This window comes from Tachyglossus aculeatus, chromosome 26, assembly GCF_015852505.1.
Source record: "Tachyglossus aculeatus isolate mTacAcu1 chromosome 26, mTacAcu1.pri, whole genome shotgun sequence".
In the NCBI taxonomy this organism is placed as follows: domain Eukaryota; kingdom Metazoa; phylum Chordata; class Mammalia; order Monotremata; family Tachyglossidae; genus Tachyglossus; species Tachyglossus aculeatus.
Window position 1 is genome coordinate 20,639,580 of NC_052091.1, and position 16,908 is coordinate 20,656,487.

The following is a 16,908-nucleotide window of genomic DNA, read 5'->3' on the forward strand; positions in this document are numbered from 1 at the left end:
CTGTGCCTCAGTTACCTCAACTGTAAAATGGGGATTAAGACTGTGAGCCCCCGTGGGACAACCTGATCACCTTGTAACCTCTCCAGCGCTCAGAACAGTGCTTTGCACATAGTAAGTGCTTAATAAATGCCATCATCATTGTTATTATCTGGTAATTTATTTCTGTTAACGTCTGTCTCCCCCTCTAGACTGTAATCTCGTGTGGGCAGGGAATGTGTCTGTTATACTGTTATATTGTACTCTCCTAAGCACTTAGTACAGTACGGTACACAGTAAGCGCTCAATAAATACAGTTGACTGGGTGGGTGGCGGCCCCCCATCCCTCTGGCCTAAGCCTGGGTGAGCTTCATCTTCCCGCCCCTTGGGGCCTGGGCTCTGGCCCAGAATTCCTGTCCCCACTGAGGGTAGGGTGGGGCAGGGGGATGGGGGTGTGATGGGGGGGAGTGGGAGGGAGATGGAGCACAGGCCTTGGGAATGTGCGCACAGCGGGAGCCCCCAGTGGAGCCGGTCATGAGCTTGTCGTGGGCAGGGAACGTGTCTGTTAGATTGCTGTGTTGTAATGATGGCATTTATTAAGCGCTTACTATGTGCAAAGCACTGTTCTAAGTGCTGGGATGGTTACAAGGCGATGAGGTTGTCCAGTGGGGGGGGTCACAGTCTTAATCCCCATTTTACAGATGAGGTAACTGAGGCACAGAGAAGTTAAGTGACTTGCCCAAAGTCACACAGCTGACAATTGGTGGAGCTGGGATTTTAACCCATGACCTCTGACTCAAAAGCCCGTGCTCTTTCCACTGAACCATGCTGCTTGTACTCTCCCAATCAATCAATCAGTCGTATTTATTGAGCGCTTACTATGTGCAGAGCACTGTACTAAGCGCTTGGGAAGTACAAATTGGCATCACATAGAGACAGTCCCTACCCAACAGTGGGCTCACAGTCTAAAAGGGGGAGACAGAGAACAGAACCAAACATACCAACAAAATAAAATAAGTAGGATAGAAATGTACAAGTAAAATAAATAAATAAATAGAGTAATAAATATGTACAACCATATATACATATATACAGGTGCTGTGGGGAAGGGAAGGAGGTAAGACGGGGGGATGGAGAGGGGGACGAGGGGGAGAGGAAAGAAGGGGCTCAGTCTGGGAAGGCCTCCTGGAGGAGGTGAGCTCTCAGCAGGGCCTTGAAGGGAGGAAGAGAGCTAGCTTGGCGGATGGGCAGAGGGAGGGCATTCCAGGCCCGGGGGATGACGTGGGCCGGGGGTCGATGGCGGGACAGGCGAGAGCGAGGTACAGTGAGGAGATTAGTGGTGGAGGAGCGGAGGGTGCGGGCTGGGCAGTAGAAGGAGAGAAGGGAGGTGAGGTAGGAGGGGGCGAGGTGATGGAGAGCCTTGAAGCCCAGGGTGAGGAGTTTCTGCTTGATGCGCAGAGTTTCTACTTGATGCGCAGTGCTCAGTACAGTGCTCTGCATGAAGTAAATGCTCAATAAGTACAATCGATGGCTCGATTAAGGCCCCACCAGTCCGACAAGATCAGCCAGACCACTGTCGAGGAGCGGTCCTACTCGCTGGGGAGAGTCCCCGGCCCCCCAGCCCCCCTGTTCAGACGTCTCCTCTCCGCCTCCGAAAGTATCCAAGGGACAACCCAACTCTCTCCTCGACCCCCTCCAGTCTGGCTTCTGTCCCCTACATTCCACCAAAACTGCCCTCTCAAAGGTCACCAATGACCTCCTGCTTGCCAAATCCAACGGCTCCTACTCTATCCTAGTCCTCCTCGACCTCTCAGCTGCCTTTGACACTGTGGACCACCCCCTTCTCCTCAACACGCTATCCAACCTTGGCTTCACCGCCTCTGTCCTCTCCTGGTTCTCCTCTCATCTCTCCGGCTGTTCATTCTCAGTCTCTTTTGCGGGCTCCTCCTCCCCCTCCCATCCCCTTACTGTAGGGGTTCCTCAAGGATCAGTTCTTGGTGCCCTTCTGTTCTCTATCTACACTCATTCCCTTGGTGAACTCATTTGCTCCCACGGCTTCAACTATCATCTCTACGCTGATGACACCCAAATCTACATCTCTGCCCCTGATCTCTCTCCCTCCCTTCAGGCTCGTGTCTCCTCCTGCCTTCAAGACATTTCCATCTGGATGTCTGCTCGCCATCTAAAACTCAATATGTCCAAGACTGAACTCCTTGTCTTCCCTCCCAAACCCTGCCCTCTCCCTGACTTTCCCATCACTGTTGACGGCACTACCATCCTTTCTGTCTCACAAGCCCACAACCTTGGTGTCATCCTCGCCTCTGCTCCCTCGTTCACCCCCCACATCCAATCCGTCACCAAAACCTGCCGGTCTCAGCTCCGCAATATTTCCAAGATCCGCCCTTTCCTCTTCATCCAAAACGTTCAGTCTCTCATCGTATCCCGATTGGATTACTGCATCAGCCACCTCTGTGATCTCCCATCCTCCTGTCTCTCCCCACTTCAGTCTATACTTCACTCTGCTGCCCAGATCATCTTTGTGCAGAAACACTCTGGGCATGTTACTCCCCTCCTCAAAAATCTCCAGTGGCTACCAATCAACCTACGCATCAGGCAAAAACTCCTCACTCTTGGCTTCGAGGCTCTCCATCCCCCCGCCCCCTCCTACCTCACCTCCCTTCTTTCCTTCTCCAGCCCAGCCCGCACCGTCCACCCCTCTGCCACCGATAACCTCCTCACTGGGCCTCGTTCTCGCCCATCCCGCCGTCGAACCCCGGCCCACCTCCTCCCCCTGGCCCGGAATGCCCTCCCTCCGCACATCCGCCAAGCTAGCTCTCTTCCTCCCTTCAAAGCCCTACTGAGAGCTCACCTCCTCCAGGAGGCCTTCCCAGACTGAGCCCCCTCTTTCCTCTCCCCCTCCCCATCCCCCCCCACCCTACCTCCTTCCCCTCCCCACAGCACCTGTATATATGTTTGTACTGATTTATTACTTATTTTTTTACTTGTACATAGTTACTATTCTATTTTATTTTGTTAACATGTTTTGTTTTGTTGTCTGTCTCCCCCTTCTAGACTGTGAGCCCGCTGTTGGGGAGGGACCGTCTCTATATGTTGCCAACTTGTACTTCCCAAGCACTTAGTACAGTGCTCTGCACACAGTAAGCGCTCAATAAATACGATTGAATGAATGAATGAATGAATGACAACTAAACCTGCCTCGAAGGGACTTCCAGCTGTGGCCATGTAGGCCACGGGGACAGCAGGTGCTGAAAGGTCTCCCCCCGCATCACCCCCACTCCAACGAAGGAGTCCGCGGAGGGAGGAGAGAAGCAGTGTGACCTAGTGGATAGACCTGGGAATCAGAAGGACCTGGGTTCCAGAACACCCAGTCTCCCCTTCACCCTGGCTGCCCCCAGGGACACCTTCACACATGTGTCTGGCCCTGCCCCTTTTGGCCACTGGCATGGCCAGTCGGTGCCCAGCTAGAGTGCCAAGTCCTTCACCGGCCACACACCCCCCCCCCGCCAACGTAGAAGTCCATCCAGGCTGGACCCTGCCTTCCCCAACCCCCGTTCCTCTCTCCCTGCCCCCAAGAGCCTGGAGGCCCTCCACTACACCCCAAAGCCCCAAAACACCCCCAAAACCCTTCTCTTCCATTCATTCATTCAATCGTATTTATTGAGCACTTACTGTCTGCAGAGCACTGTACTAAGCACTTGGGAAGTACAAGCTGGCAACATATAGAGTCGGTACCTACCCAGCAACGGGCTCCCAGTCTGCACGTTTCCTATACCCTCCTCCCCTGTGCCTGTCGACTCAGTTGACAATGAGAAGCGCATGGCTTAGCAGAAAGAGCCCGGACCTGGGAATCAGAAGAACCGGCATTCGAATCCTGACTCCACCACATGTCTGCGGTGTGACCCTGGGCAAGTCATTTCACTTCTCTGGGCCTCAATTCCCTCTAAACTGTAAGCTCATCGTGGGCAGGGAATGTATTTGTTTATTGTTGTATTGTACTCTCCCAAGTGCTTAGTATAGTGCTCCGCTCTTAGTATAGCGCTCAATAAATACGATCGGATGAATGAATGAATAAAATGGGGATTCAGTGCCTGTTCTCCCTCCTATTTAGACTGCGAGCCCCGTGTGGGACCTGATTATTTTGTATCTGTCAACCAATTGTATTTATTGAGTGTTTACTCTATGCAGAGCACTGTACTAATCACTTGGGAGAGTACAGTATAACAGACACATTCCCTACCCAAAATGAGCTTACAGTCTAGAGTATACAGAGTATACTTTATATATAGATATATGCATATGTATATAGAGCGTACAGTCTACAGTACCTACCCAGTACTTAGCACATGGTAAGCGCTTAACAAATACCTTCACTCACCTCCCCATACAGTTGCTCACGAAGGTTAAGCAGCGTGGCTTAGTGGAATGAATATGGGCTTGGGAGTCAGAGGTCGTGGGTTCTAATCCCAGCTCTGCCGCTTGACAGTTGTATGACCTTGGGCAAGTCACTTAACTTCTCTGTGCCTCAGTGACCTCATCTGTAAAATTACGATTAAGACTGTGAGCCCCAGGTGGGGCAACCTGATTACCTTGTATCTCCCCCAGCACTTAGAACAGTTCTTGGCACATAGTAAGCGCTTAACAAATACCATCATTATTATTAGTAGTAGTATTATCTGCCCTGTGCCTACTCTATGAACAGAAGTTCCTGGCCAGAGTCCTCGAGTTTTCATTAGCTCGCTTTCTCCCTTACATTTCCCACCTCCTCTCCATTGCTCTTTTTGCTCTTTGCTCCTCTCATGAACCATTCTGACTGTTTCTCTCTGCTATCAATATTGATTCTTATCAGCAGTCTGTCATTCATTCATTCATTCAATCGTATTTATTGAGCACTTACTGTGTGCAGAGCAATGTACTAAGCGCTTGGGAAGTACAAGTCGGCAACATATAGAGATGAGCCCTACCCAACAACAGGCTCACAGTCTAGAAGGGGGAAAAACACGAATGAGGTCCCACCGAGACCTCATTGGCATCTGTCAATGTCTGTCTGTCTTCCCCTTCAGACTTTAAGAACTTTTCACATGTTTCTTCTGCAGAACAGTGCTCTGTTTGCAGTAAGTTCCCTGTAAAGTGCTCTGAACAAAATCGTTCTGAAAGTTCAGAACTCAGCACATGAGAGCTGCCTGCTAAAGTGCTCGGTATACAGCAGGCACCCGGAAAAGTGCTCTACTTAATAATAATAATGTTGGTATTTGTTAAGCACTTACTATGTGCCAAGCACTGTTCTAAGCACTGGGGAGGTTACAAGGTGATCAGGTTGTCCCACGAGGTAACCGAGGCACAGAGAAGTTAAGTGACTTGCCCAAAGTCACAGAGCTGACAAGTGGCAGAATGCTCTGCACCAAGTAGGTAGGTAGTACAGTGCTCTGTGCCAAAGAGTGGCTCAGTACAATGCTGTGAACACAGTCAGGCACCCAAAAGAGTCTCTGCAAACAGTAGACATTCAGTACATCCACGCTAGACATCCAGCGTGGCCTGATGGAAAGAGCCACAGGCCCGAGAGTCAGAGGACCAGGATTCTAATCCCCACTCGGCCACTTGTCTGGTATGTGACCTTGGACAAGTCACTTCACTTCTCTGTGCCGGTTACCTCACCTGTAAAATGGGGGCTAAAACCGTGCCCCATGTGGGACACGGACTATGTCCAACCCAGTTAGCTTGTATCTATGCCAGTGCTTCGTTCAGTGCTTGGCATGTACCAAGTGCTTATAAATACCATGAGAAACATTGTGGCTCAGTGGAAAGACCACGGGCTTCGGAGCCAGAGGTCATGGGTTCAAATTCCGACTTCGCCAATTGTCAGCTGTGTGACTTTGGGCAAGTGACTTAACTTCTCTGTGCCTCGGTTCGCTCATCTATAAAATGGGGATTAAGGCTGTGAGCCCCACGTGGGACAACCAGATCACCTTGTATCCCCCTATCGCTTAGAACAGTGCTTGGCACATAGTAAGTGCTTACCAAAATACCATCGTTATTAAAAAGTAGGCACTTAACCCAGCTCTCAGAAGGCACTCCATTCATTCAGTTGCATTTATTGAGTGCTTACTCTGTGCGAAGTGCTTGGGAGAGGGCGGTAGAACAATGAACAAACCCATTCCCTGCACAAGATGAGCTTACAGTTCAGTCCTGGGAGTCCAGTTCTGTGCTCCGCACTCCGAAGTTGTTCAGCACAATGCCCTGCAGTCAACCGTAATGATCAACATTGCTCTTAAGGCCCAAGCCCCCAGGCCCTTGACGTCTCTCCTGAGCCCTTGCTCTCGTCCCGGAACCATTTCTCCTTCCTGTCGGGCTTGCCGTCTCCTCACCGGCCGCCACGCTGCTTGGAGACTTCACTTCTCTGTGCCTCAGTGCTGTAAAATGGGGATGAAGACTGTGAGCCCCCCATGGGACAACCTGATCACCTTGTAACCCCCCCAGCGCTTAGAACGGTGCTTGGCACAGAGTAAGCGCCTAATAAATGCCATCATTATTATTAAGTTGGCGAAGTGCTAGAAGGGAGGGCTTCCTGGAAGCGGCGGCACCGGAAAGTCGGCGGCCTCTCCGCTCAGAGCCACCAGGAGGCGCGCTCCCCCCACCGCCCGAGGTGAGCTCTCAGTAGGGCTTTGAAGGGAGGAAGAGAGCCAGCTTGGAGGATGTGCGGAGGGAGGGCATTACGGGCCAGGGGGAGGACGGGGGCCGGGGGTCAACGGCGGGACGGGCGAGAACGAGGTACAGTGAGGAGGTTAGCGACAGAGGAGTGGAGGGTGCGGGCTGGGCTGGAGAAGGAGAGAAGGGAGGTGAGGTAGGAGGGGGCGAGGGGATGGAGAACCTTGAAGCCCAGGGTGAGGAGTTTTTGCTTGATGTGTAGGTTGACTGGTAGCCACTGGAGATTTTGGGGGAGGGGAGTAACATGCCCAGAGCGTTTCTGCACAGAGATGATCCGGGCAGCAGTGTGAAGTATAGACTGAAGTGGGAAGAGACAAGAGGGTCAGGCAGAAACTCCTCACCCCCGGCTTCAAGGCTGTCCATCACCTCACCCCCTCCTACCTCACCTCCCTTCTCTCCTTCTACAGCCCAGCCAGCACCCTCCGCTCCTCTGCCACTCATCCCCTCACTGTGCCTCGTTCTCGCCTGTCCCGCCGTCGACCCCCGGCCCATGTCACCCCCCTGGCCTGGAATGCCCTCCTTCTGCCCATCCGCCAAGCTAGCTCTCTTCCTCCCTTCAAGGCCCTACTGAGAGCTCACCCCCTCCATGAGGCCTTCCCAGACTGAGCCCCCTCCTTCCTCTCCCCCTCGACCCCTCTCCATCCCCCCATCTTACCTCCTTCCCTTCCCCACAGCACCTGTATATATGTATATATGTTTGTACATATTTATTACTCTATTTATTTATTTGTACATATCTATTCTACTTATTTTATTTTGTTAATATATTTGGTTTTGTTCTCTGTCTCCCCCTTCTAGACTGTGAGCCCACTGTTGGGTAGGGACTGTCTCTATATGTTGCCGACTTGTACTTCCCAAGCGCTTAGTACAGTGCTCTGCACACAGTAAGCGCTCAATAAATACAATTGATTGATTGATTGATTGATGGGATATTAGAGAGGAGGCTGATGCAGTAATCCAGTCGGGACAGGATGAGAGATTGAACCAGCAGGGTAGCGGTTTGGATGGAGCGGAAAGGGCGGATCTTGGCGATGTTGCGGAGGTGAGACTGGCAGGTTTTGGTGATGTATTGGATGTGAGGGGTGAACGAGAGAGCGGAGTCGAGGATGATAATAATAATAGTGGCATTTGTTAAGTGCTTACTATGTGCAAAGCACTGTTCTAAACGCTGGGGGGGATACAAGGTGATTAAGTTGTCCCACATGGGGCTCACAGTCTTAATCCCCATTTTACAGATGAGGTAACTGAGGCTCAAAGAAGCTAAGTGACTTGCCCAAGGTCACACAACAGACGTGGTAGAGCCGGGATTCGAACCCATGACCTCTGACTCCAAAGCCCATGCTCTTTCCACTGAGCCACGGTGCTTCTCTGACACCAAGGTTGTGGGCTTGTGAGACGGGAAGGGTGGTAGTGCAATCTACAGTGACGGGAAAGTCAGGGAGAGGGCAGGGTTTGGGAGGGAAGATAAGGAGTTCAGTCTTAGTTTTAGACGATGGGCAGACATCCAGATGGAGGCAGGAGGCAGGAGGAGACCTGAGCCTGAAGGGAGGGAGAGAGAGCAGGGATAGAGATGTAGATTTGGGTGTCATCAGCATAGAGATGATAGTTGAAGCCATGGGAGTGAATGAGTTCACCAAGGGAGTGAGTGTAGATAGAGAATGAACGGCCGGAGAGATAAGAGGAGAACCAGGAGAGGACGGAGTCTGTGAGGCCAAGGTTGGATAGTGTGTTGAGGAGTAGGGGGTTATTATTATAATAAGCCCCTGGGGTAGATAGAAGATAATCAGGAACACAGTCCCTGTCCCGTGGGGGCTCCCAGTGTAAGTCGGAGGGAGAAACAGGCACTGAACTCCTATTTTACAGCTGAGAAAACTGAGGTCCCAGAGACATGAAGTGACTTGCCCAAGGTCACACAGCAGACCACTGGCAGAGCCGGAATTAGAACTCAGGTCCTTCTGACTCCCAGGCCTGGGCTCTTCCTACTAGGCCAGACGGCTTCTCATCCCAGTACTTTACCGTGTTGTACCTGAACTCTGCTTGAACAACTCCATTGTCCCACAATTCACAGAGGTAATCGTAATCGTGGTGTTTGTTCAAGCTCTGGGGTAGATACAGGATAATCAGGTCCCACATGGAGCTCCCAGCTTGAGTAGGAGGGAGAACAGGTGTTGAATCCCCACTTTACAGATGAGGAAACTGAGGCACAAAGAACTTAAGCAAGCTGCCCAAGGATATGCCTCAGGCAAGGGACAGAGTCAGGATTAGAACCCAGGTCCCCTGAATCCCAGGCAGCATGGCCTAGTGGCAAGACATGAGCCTGTGAGTCAGAAGGACCTGGGTTCTAATCCCAGCTCTGCCACTTGTCTGTGGTGTGACCTTGGGCAAGTCACTTCACTTTTCTGTGCCTCAGTTTCCTCCTCTGGAAAATGGGGATTAAGAATGTGAGCCCCAAGCAGGGCATGGACCGTGTCCAATCTGATAGCCGTGTATCTTCCCCAGTACTTAGTACAATGCCTGGCACGTAATAAATGCTTAAGGAGTGCCATTAAAATAAATAGGCCACACTACTCCCCATTTTCCAGATGAGGAAATTGAGGCACTGAGAAGTTAAATGACCTGTCCCCAGAGTCAAAGAGGAGACGAGTGGCGGGGCTGGGATTAAAACCCAAGTCTCTTAAATCCAGGCCCTTTTCACTGAGCTGTACCACTTCTCTGATAAAACTAACAGGCCCCAAAATAAATAGACAATCAAGACAGGCAACCAGCGAGGTGTGAGTGAACTGGTGGTGAGCAGGGAATGGGTCTGCTTATTGTTATATTGTACTGTCCCATGTGCGCACAGTAAGCACTCAATAAATGCGACTGCATGAATAAATGAGCAGGCCGAAAAGGTTACGTGGCTTAGTACAGTGCTCCCCACCCAGTAAGTGCTCAATAAATAGAAGTGATCGATGTACCCACTCTGTTAGATTGTCCTCTTCCGAGCCCTGCATACCATAAGCTCTCAAAAAAATGACCGATCGATTGATTGAGGCTGGAGCAGTTGGGAAGCAGTGTGGCTCAGTAGAAAAGATCCCGGGCTTTGGAGTCAGAGGTTGTGGGTTCAAATCCCAGCTCCGCCAGTTGTCAGCTGTGTGACTTTGGGCAAGTCACTTAACTTCTCTGTGCCTCAGTTACCTCGTCTGTAAAATGGGGATGAAGACTGTGAGCCCCGCGTGGGACAACCCGATCACCTTGTAACCTCCCCAGCGCTTAGAACAGTGCTTTGCACATAGTAAGCGCTTAATAAATGCCATCATTATTATTATTATTTGGGTGCAGCCAGAGAGGTCTTCTTGGAGGAGGTGGCTTTGGAGGGGGGGAAGGTTGCATAAGGCTGAGTGGGAAAGTTGCTCCAGGCCAGGCCAGTGAAAGGCAAGAGAGGTTGGGGAGGGAGGTTCGCCTGAGAGGAGCAAAACAAGCAGGCTCACGGTGGAGCAGGAAGCCAGCTCGGGATGAGGGCTCCTGTTTCCTCTCCCCCGCTGCCCTCCCTGTTCCTGGCACTGCCCTCCTCCGCCACCTTCCTTCGCCCGGGCCCCACAATGGCGGCAGCAGCAGCAGCCGCGTGGGCTTGGCTGGTCGTGGGTGGGAGAGCTGGGAGGGGCTGGGTTGGGTCACAACTGGGGCCATGACCCTGTGGGGGGCGGTGGGAAGGGGAAGAGAGGGGCCGGGCAGAGGCAAAGCCTGAGAACGTGTCAACCGCAATGTGGGGCCGCTGCCCGGAAGCTGCCGGCTGGGGTCGGCTGTGCCAAGGAGAGGCCTACCCTGCCCCCGGGCCCGATCGCTCCCACAGCCAACCTCAGCTTCCTGCCCAGCCAGCGTGGACTCCACTCCGCTCCGCTGGTGTGCCCTTAAAGCACCAGGAGGCCTGGCACTGAGGGAGACTTTTCGCCGCACTTGAGAAGCAGCGTGGTCTAGTGGCCAGAGCCCGGGCCTCCGAGTCAGGTGGACCTGGGTTCTCATCCTGCTCCATCACTTGTCTGCTCTGTGGCCTTGGGCAAGTCACTTCACTTCTCTGGGCCTTGGTTATCTCATCTGTAAAATAGCGATGAGGACCGTGAGCCCCCTGTGGGACAGGGACTGCGTCCAACCTGCTTACCTCGTATCTCCCCAGCGCTTAGAACAGCGTCCGGTACATAGAAAGCACTTAACAAATACCATTTTTAAAAAAGCACGTTCTACTGCTTCCGTGGTACGGGGAAGCAGTGGGGCATATTGGCAAGTACATGGGCCTGAGATTTGGGAGACTTGGGTTCGGTCAGTCTGTCAGCCAGTCATCTGTATTGAGCGTTTACTATGTGCCAAGCGCCGTACTAAGCACTTGGGAGAGTAGGGTATAACAATAAACAGACACATTCCCTGCCCTTAGCAAGCTTACAGTCCAGAGCGGGAGATAGATATTAATAGAGATAAATTACAAATAGGTACACGTGCTGTGGGGCTGGGACGGGGGAATGAGTAAAGGGAGCAAGTCAGGGCAGTGTGGAAAGGAGTTGGAGAAGAGGAAAGGAGGGCTTAGTCAGGGAAGGCCTCCTGGAGGAGAGGTGCCTTCAGTAAGGCTTCAAATGGAGGAAGAGTGATTGTCGTTTGGATATGAGGTGGTAGGGTTCTCATCCCAGCTCCACAACTGCCTTCTCTGTGACCTCAAGCAAGTCACTTCACTTCTCTGTGTTTCCGTTCCCTCCTCAGTGAAATGGGGACTCAAAACCTGTTCTCCCTCTCACTTAGATTGAGAGTCCCATGTGGGAAGGGAACTGTGTCTGACCTGATCATCTCTATCCTCCCCAGGCGCATGCTTTAACTACTAGTCCATGCTGCTTCTTAAGAGTACCATTCATTTTAAGTCGAAGTGCAGTCGCCAAAGGATTCCCCCACCTATCAGTCACTCAGTCAGTCGATGATATTTATTGAGCGCTTACTAGGTGCAGAGCTCAATTGATTGAACATCCACTCTGTGCCAAGCACAGTAGTAAGCACTTGGGAGAATACCATGGAATTTAATAGACATGACCCCTGCCCTATACTACAGGTAGGAGGTAGAGGTACAGCGTGGCTCAGTGTAAAGAGCACGGGCTTGGTCATGGGTTCAAGTCCCGGCTCCGCCGCTTGTCAGCTGTGTGACTTGGGGCAAGTCACTTAATGTCTCTGGGCCTCAATTACCTCATCTGTAAAATGGGGATTAAGATTGTGAGCCCCACATGGGACAACCTGATCACCTTGTATCCTCCCCAGCGTTTAGAACAGTGCTTTGCACATAGTAAGCGCTTAACAAATACCAAAATTATTATTATTATTATTATTATTATTATTTTGGAGGGAAGATGAGGAGTTCAGTTTGGGGCAGGTTGAACTTGAGGTGCTCCCTCCTACGTCACCTTGCTGCTCTCCTACCACAAGCTAGCCCGCTAACCTCGCTTCTCTAATGCCAACCTACTCGTTGTACCTCGATCTCGTCTGTTTTGTCGCCGACCCCTCGCCCACATCCTGCCTCTGACGTGGAACTCCTTCCCCCTTTATATACTACAGACCACCCCTCTCCCCACCTTCAGAGCCTTATTAAAATGTCATTTCTTCCAGGAGGCCTCCCTGTCATTTCCCCTACTCCCTCTTCCCTTTGCATTACTCTTTGCACTTGGATCTGTCCCCTTTAAGCACTTTACACCCCCTACCCCCACCCTCATCCCCACAACACTTTCCTACAGATCTGTAATTTATTTTAACATGTGCCTCTTTCCCCCTAGATGTATGCTCCTTGTGAGCAGGGAGTGAGTCTATTTACTCTGTTGCATTGTGCTCTCTCAAGTGCTTAGTTCAGCGTGGGGTACATGGTAATCGCTCCATGAGCATAATTTATTAATTGATTGAGGAAACGCGAGATGGCAGAGGAAAGAGGTCAGGGCTAGTGAAGTAGACTCGGGTGTCATCTGCGTAGAAGTGGTAGCTGAAGCCGTGGGAGTGGATTACTTACACACACACATACACACACACACACACACACACACACACACACGTCCATTACAGCCAAGCTTCTTCTTGGGTAGCCACTTCCTCTCCTTCCCTCCCCCAGCCCTTGTCATCCTGGGACCACCATCCAGTTCTGCCTCTCTCCATCTCAAGGATTGCACGGGTTGGGGGCGGGGGGTGGCGAGGTGGTAGGGGAAGAGCCTGTGGCAGGAACAGCAGGCCGCCGCTCCTCAATGGAGGATTCTGGGAAGGCCACAGCTGTGACCGTCACCGGGGCTGCAGCTGCAACTGTTACCCTCTGAACTGCAAGAAGTCCCCAAATCTGCTTCTCTGGCCCTGGGCCCCTTCGGCTTCGATTTGATTCACTTCATTTCATCCCCTCCTTGTCCTTTATATAGGTTTTGTGTTCTTGTTGCTTGATTTTTTTCCCTGGGGGTCCATCGCCAGCCCCCTTCCCGCTTTTTTCTTAGGCTGTGAGCCCCTGGAGGGCCAGGGACCCTGTCTAATTCCACCCATGTGTTCTTTCCCAGTGCTCAGTACAGTGCTCTGCCCACAGGAAGCAGTTAATAAATACTGTACTGCTACTTAATAAATAATACTTCAGTTGCCCCAAGCTCAGAGAGGCTGTGCTGAGTCAGACGGTGGGGACAGCTGAGGACTCCAGCCTCCCCACTCCCACCACGCGCACGCACACACACACACACACACACACACACACACACACACACACACACACACACACACACACACACACACACCTGGCTCATTATTGCCCCAATCAGGAGGAACAAGATCCCGTGGGAATCCCCCTTCTTCCCCCAGGTGCTCTCCCTGGGGTGGGTTGAAGGGGGGAGGGGAGCAGCCGTGGCCTCTGGGAAAGGCTAAGGCCAGAACAAAGACTCCAGCGGCCCTGGGCTGCTTGTCTTTGTCTTTGGGGAGCTCAGAGCCCATTTCCTGCTGGCTCAGGTTCCTCTGGGCACTGCCAGCTCAACTGCCCCCCTCTTCCAGTCATGACTGCCCCCACCCCCACGAGCCCAGTAAGCAGTGATCTACCTCTTCTTCCCTGAACCCACTGGGAGGGCAGAACTCAGCGTGCCCAGGAGCAGATGTGGGGTCCAGGGGCTGGGGTGAATGGCTTCCTCCCTCCCTCCCTCCGCCCCCCACCCCAAGCTGGCCCAGCTGTTCATTTGCCCCCTTCCGAAGCAGGTGGGCACCATAGGGTCTGGGGCAGGGTGGGCCTAGCAGTCAGGCTGCCAGCCCTGAGGGAACCAACCCCCCCCCCCCCCCCGACGAGGGGTGAGGGATGGGGAGTGGGAAGCAGGGGATGGTTTCCTGGGGAACAGACCTGCCTAGGTGCCTTTGGGGCCAAACGCCCCCCAAACACACTACCCAGGGGCCCCTTGTCCATCGTCCCCCGGCTCATTGCTGATACTCCACCGAGTTGGGCCCCAGGACCTGTGGGAGCCAAGGGCCAGGAAGGGTTGGGGTGTTTTTTAATGTCATCTGTTAAGCACTTAGTATGTGCCAGGCACTGTACTAAACACTGGGGAGATGCAAGCTAATCAGGTTGGACACGGTCCCCATCCCATGTGGGGTTCACCATCTCAATCCCCATTTTACAGATGCGGTCACTGAGGCCCAGAGAAGTGAAATGATTGAGGTCACACAGCAGCCAAGTAACAGAGCTGGGATTAGAACCCAGGTCCTTTTGACTCCCAGGCTCGGGCTCTAGCCACTAGGCCATGCTGCTTCTGTGTTGTACAGTCCTGGAACTTCATCACCAGCTAACTCGTGTCCTGCCCTGGAGGGGGGCAGTAGGTGGGGGCCAGGGGGCTGGAAAGAGAGAACCTGCATTGCTGGGAAGGGAAGGGAGGCAAGGCACTTGTGAGTAGGGAATGTGTCAGTTAGATTGTTTGATTGTTCTCTCCCAAGTGCTTAGTACAGTGCTCTGCATTCATTCATTCATTGCCGTATTTATTGAGCGCTTACTGTGTGCAGAGCACTGTACTAAGCGCTTGAGAAGTACAAGTTGGCAACATATAGGAACGGTCCCTACCCAGCAACGGGCTCACAGTCTAGAAGGAGGAGACAGAGACAAAACAAAACATGTGGACAGGTGTCAAGTCATCAGAATAAATAGAATTAAAGCTAAATGCACATCATTCACAAAATAAATAGAATAGTAAATATGTACAAGTAAAATAAATAGTGTAATACATCTGTACAAACATATACAGGTGCTGTGGGGAGGGGAAGGAGGTAGGGCAGCAGGGATGGGGAGAGGGAGAGGAAAGAGGGGGCTCAGTCTGGGAAGGCCTCCTGGAGGAGGTGAGCTCTCACTAGGGCTTTGAAGGGAGGAAAAGAGCTAGCTTGGTGGATGTGCAGAGGGAGGGCATTCCAGGCCAGGGGGAGGACATGGGCCGGGGGTCGACAGCAGGATGGGTGAGAATGAGGCCCAGTGAGGAGGTTAGCGGCGGCAGAGGAGCGGAGGGTGCGGGCTGGGCTGTAGAAGGAAAGAAGGGAGGTGAGGTAGGAGGGGGCGAGGTGATGGACAGCCTTGAAGCCGAGAGTGAAGAGTTTTTGCTTGATGCGTAGGTTGACAGGCAGCCACTGGAGATTTTTGAGGAGGGGAGTAACGTGCCCAGAGTGTTCACACAGAGCTATTGCTGCCCAGGGACAAGTCCCCAGTCCATGTCCTCAAGCTCAAATGCCTGTCCTGGCCAAGCAGGGCATAGAGCACTTCAGAGCACCCTCACTGCCCCCCTTACCGTCCCCCTCACTGCCACCATGAATGTCACCCTCACCCTCAATTATGGGCTGGGGATGGGCTGGAGGGGGGCTGAAGAGGGGGAGTAGATAACAATAATAATAATAATAATAATGGCATTTGTTAAGCGCTTACTATGTGCAAAGCACTGTTCTAAGCTCTGGGGAGGTAACAAGATGATCAGGTTGTCCCACGGTGGGGCTCACAGTCTTAATCCCCATTTTACAGAGGCCCAGAGAAGTTAAGTGACTTGCCCAAAGTCAAACAACTAACAATTGGCAGAGTTGGGATTTGAACCCATGACCTCTGACGCCAAAGCCCATGATCTTTTCCACTGAAACTGTCGTACTGTTAACAATGGTATTTGTTAAGCGCGTACTATGTGCCAGGCACTGTTCTAAGCCCTGGAGCACTGTTCTACACGCTGGAAAAGTTTAAGGTCCCACAGAGATTTGAACTCGAATCACTGGATTTGGAGTCCAGAGTGCTAACCATTACACCATGGGGCCATTACTAGATGGGGATTGTGTGGGGCTGGGAGGGGGCTGAGGAGCTCCATAACTGTGACTGACTGACTGACTGAATGAATGCTGGCTCATTATTGCCCCAATGAATGAATGAGTGAATGAGCGTAATAATAATAATGATGGTATTTGTTAAGCGCTTACTATGTGCAAAGCACTGTTCTAAGCACTGGGGAGGTTACAAGGTGATCAGGTTGTCCCACGGGGGGCTCACAGTTTTAATCCCCGTTTTACAGATGATGAAACTGAGGCACAGAGAAGTGAAGTGACTTGCCCAAAGTCACACAGCCACTGACAATTGGCGGACCAGGGATTTGAACCCACGACCTCTGACTCCAAAGCCCATGCTCTTCCCACTGAGCCACGCAGTGGGATCAGGGCCAAAGACAAGGCCCAGGTCAGAGTCCACAGCTGACAAACTCAGGAAAGGGGCAGGTGGCTCATTCATTCATTCAATCCTATTTATTGAGCACTTACTGTGTGCAGAGCACTGGACTAAGCAGTTGGGAAGTCCAAATCGGCCACATTTAGAGACGGTCGCTACCCAACAACGGGCTCACAGTCTAGGCTCAGACACTGGGCGGGTTCTCATCCCGGATCTGCCACATGCGACCTATGTGATCTTGAGCAAGTCACTTAGCTTCTCAGTGCCTCACTGCCCTCATCTGTAAAATGGGGATGAAGACCCTGAGCCTCCTTGTGGGATGGGGACCGACTGTGTCCAACCCGATTTGCTTGTACCCACCCCATGGCTTAATACAGAGAAGCAGCGTGGCTCAGTGGAAAGAGCACGGGCTTTGGAGTCAGAGGTCATGGGTTCAAATCCCGGCTCTGCCAAGTGTCAGTTTTGTGACTTTGGGCAAGTCACTTCTCTGTGCCTCAGTGACCTCATCTGTAAAATGGGGATTAAGACCG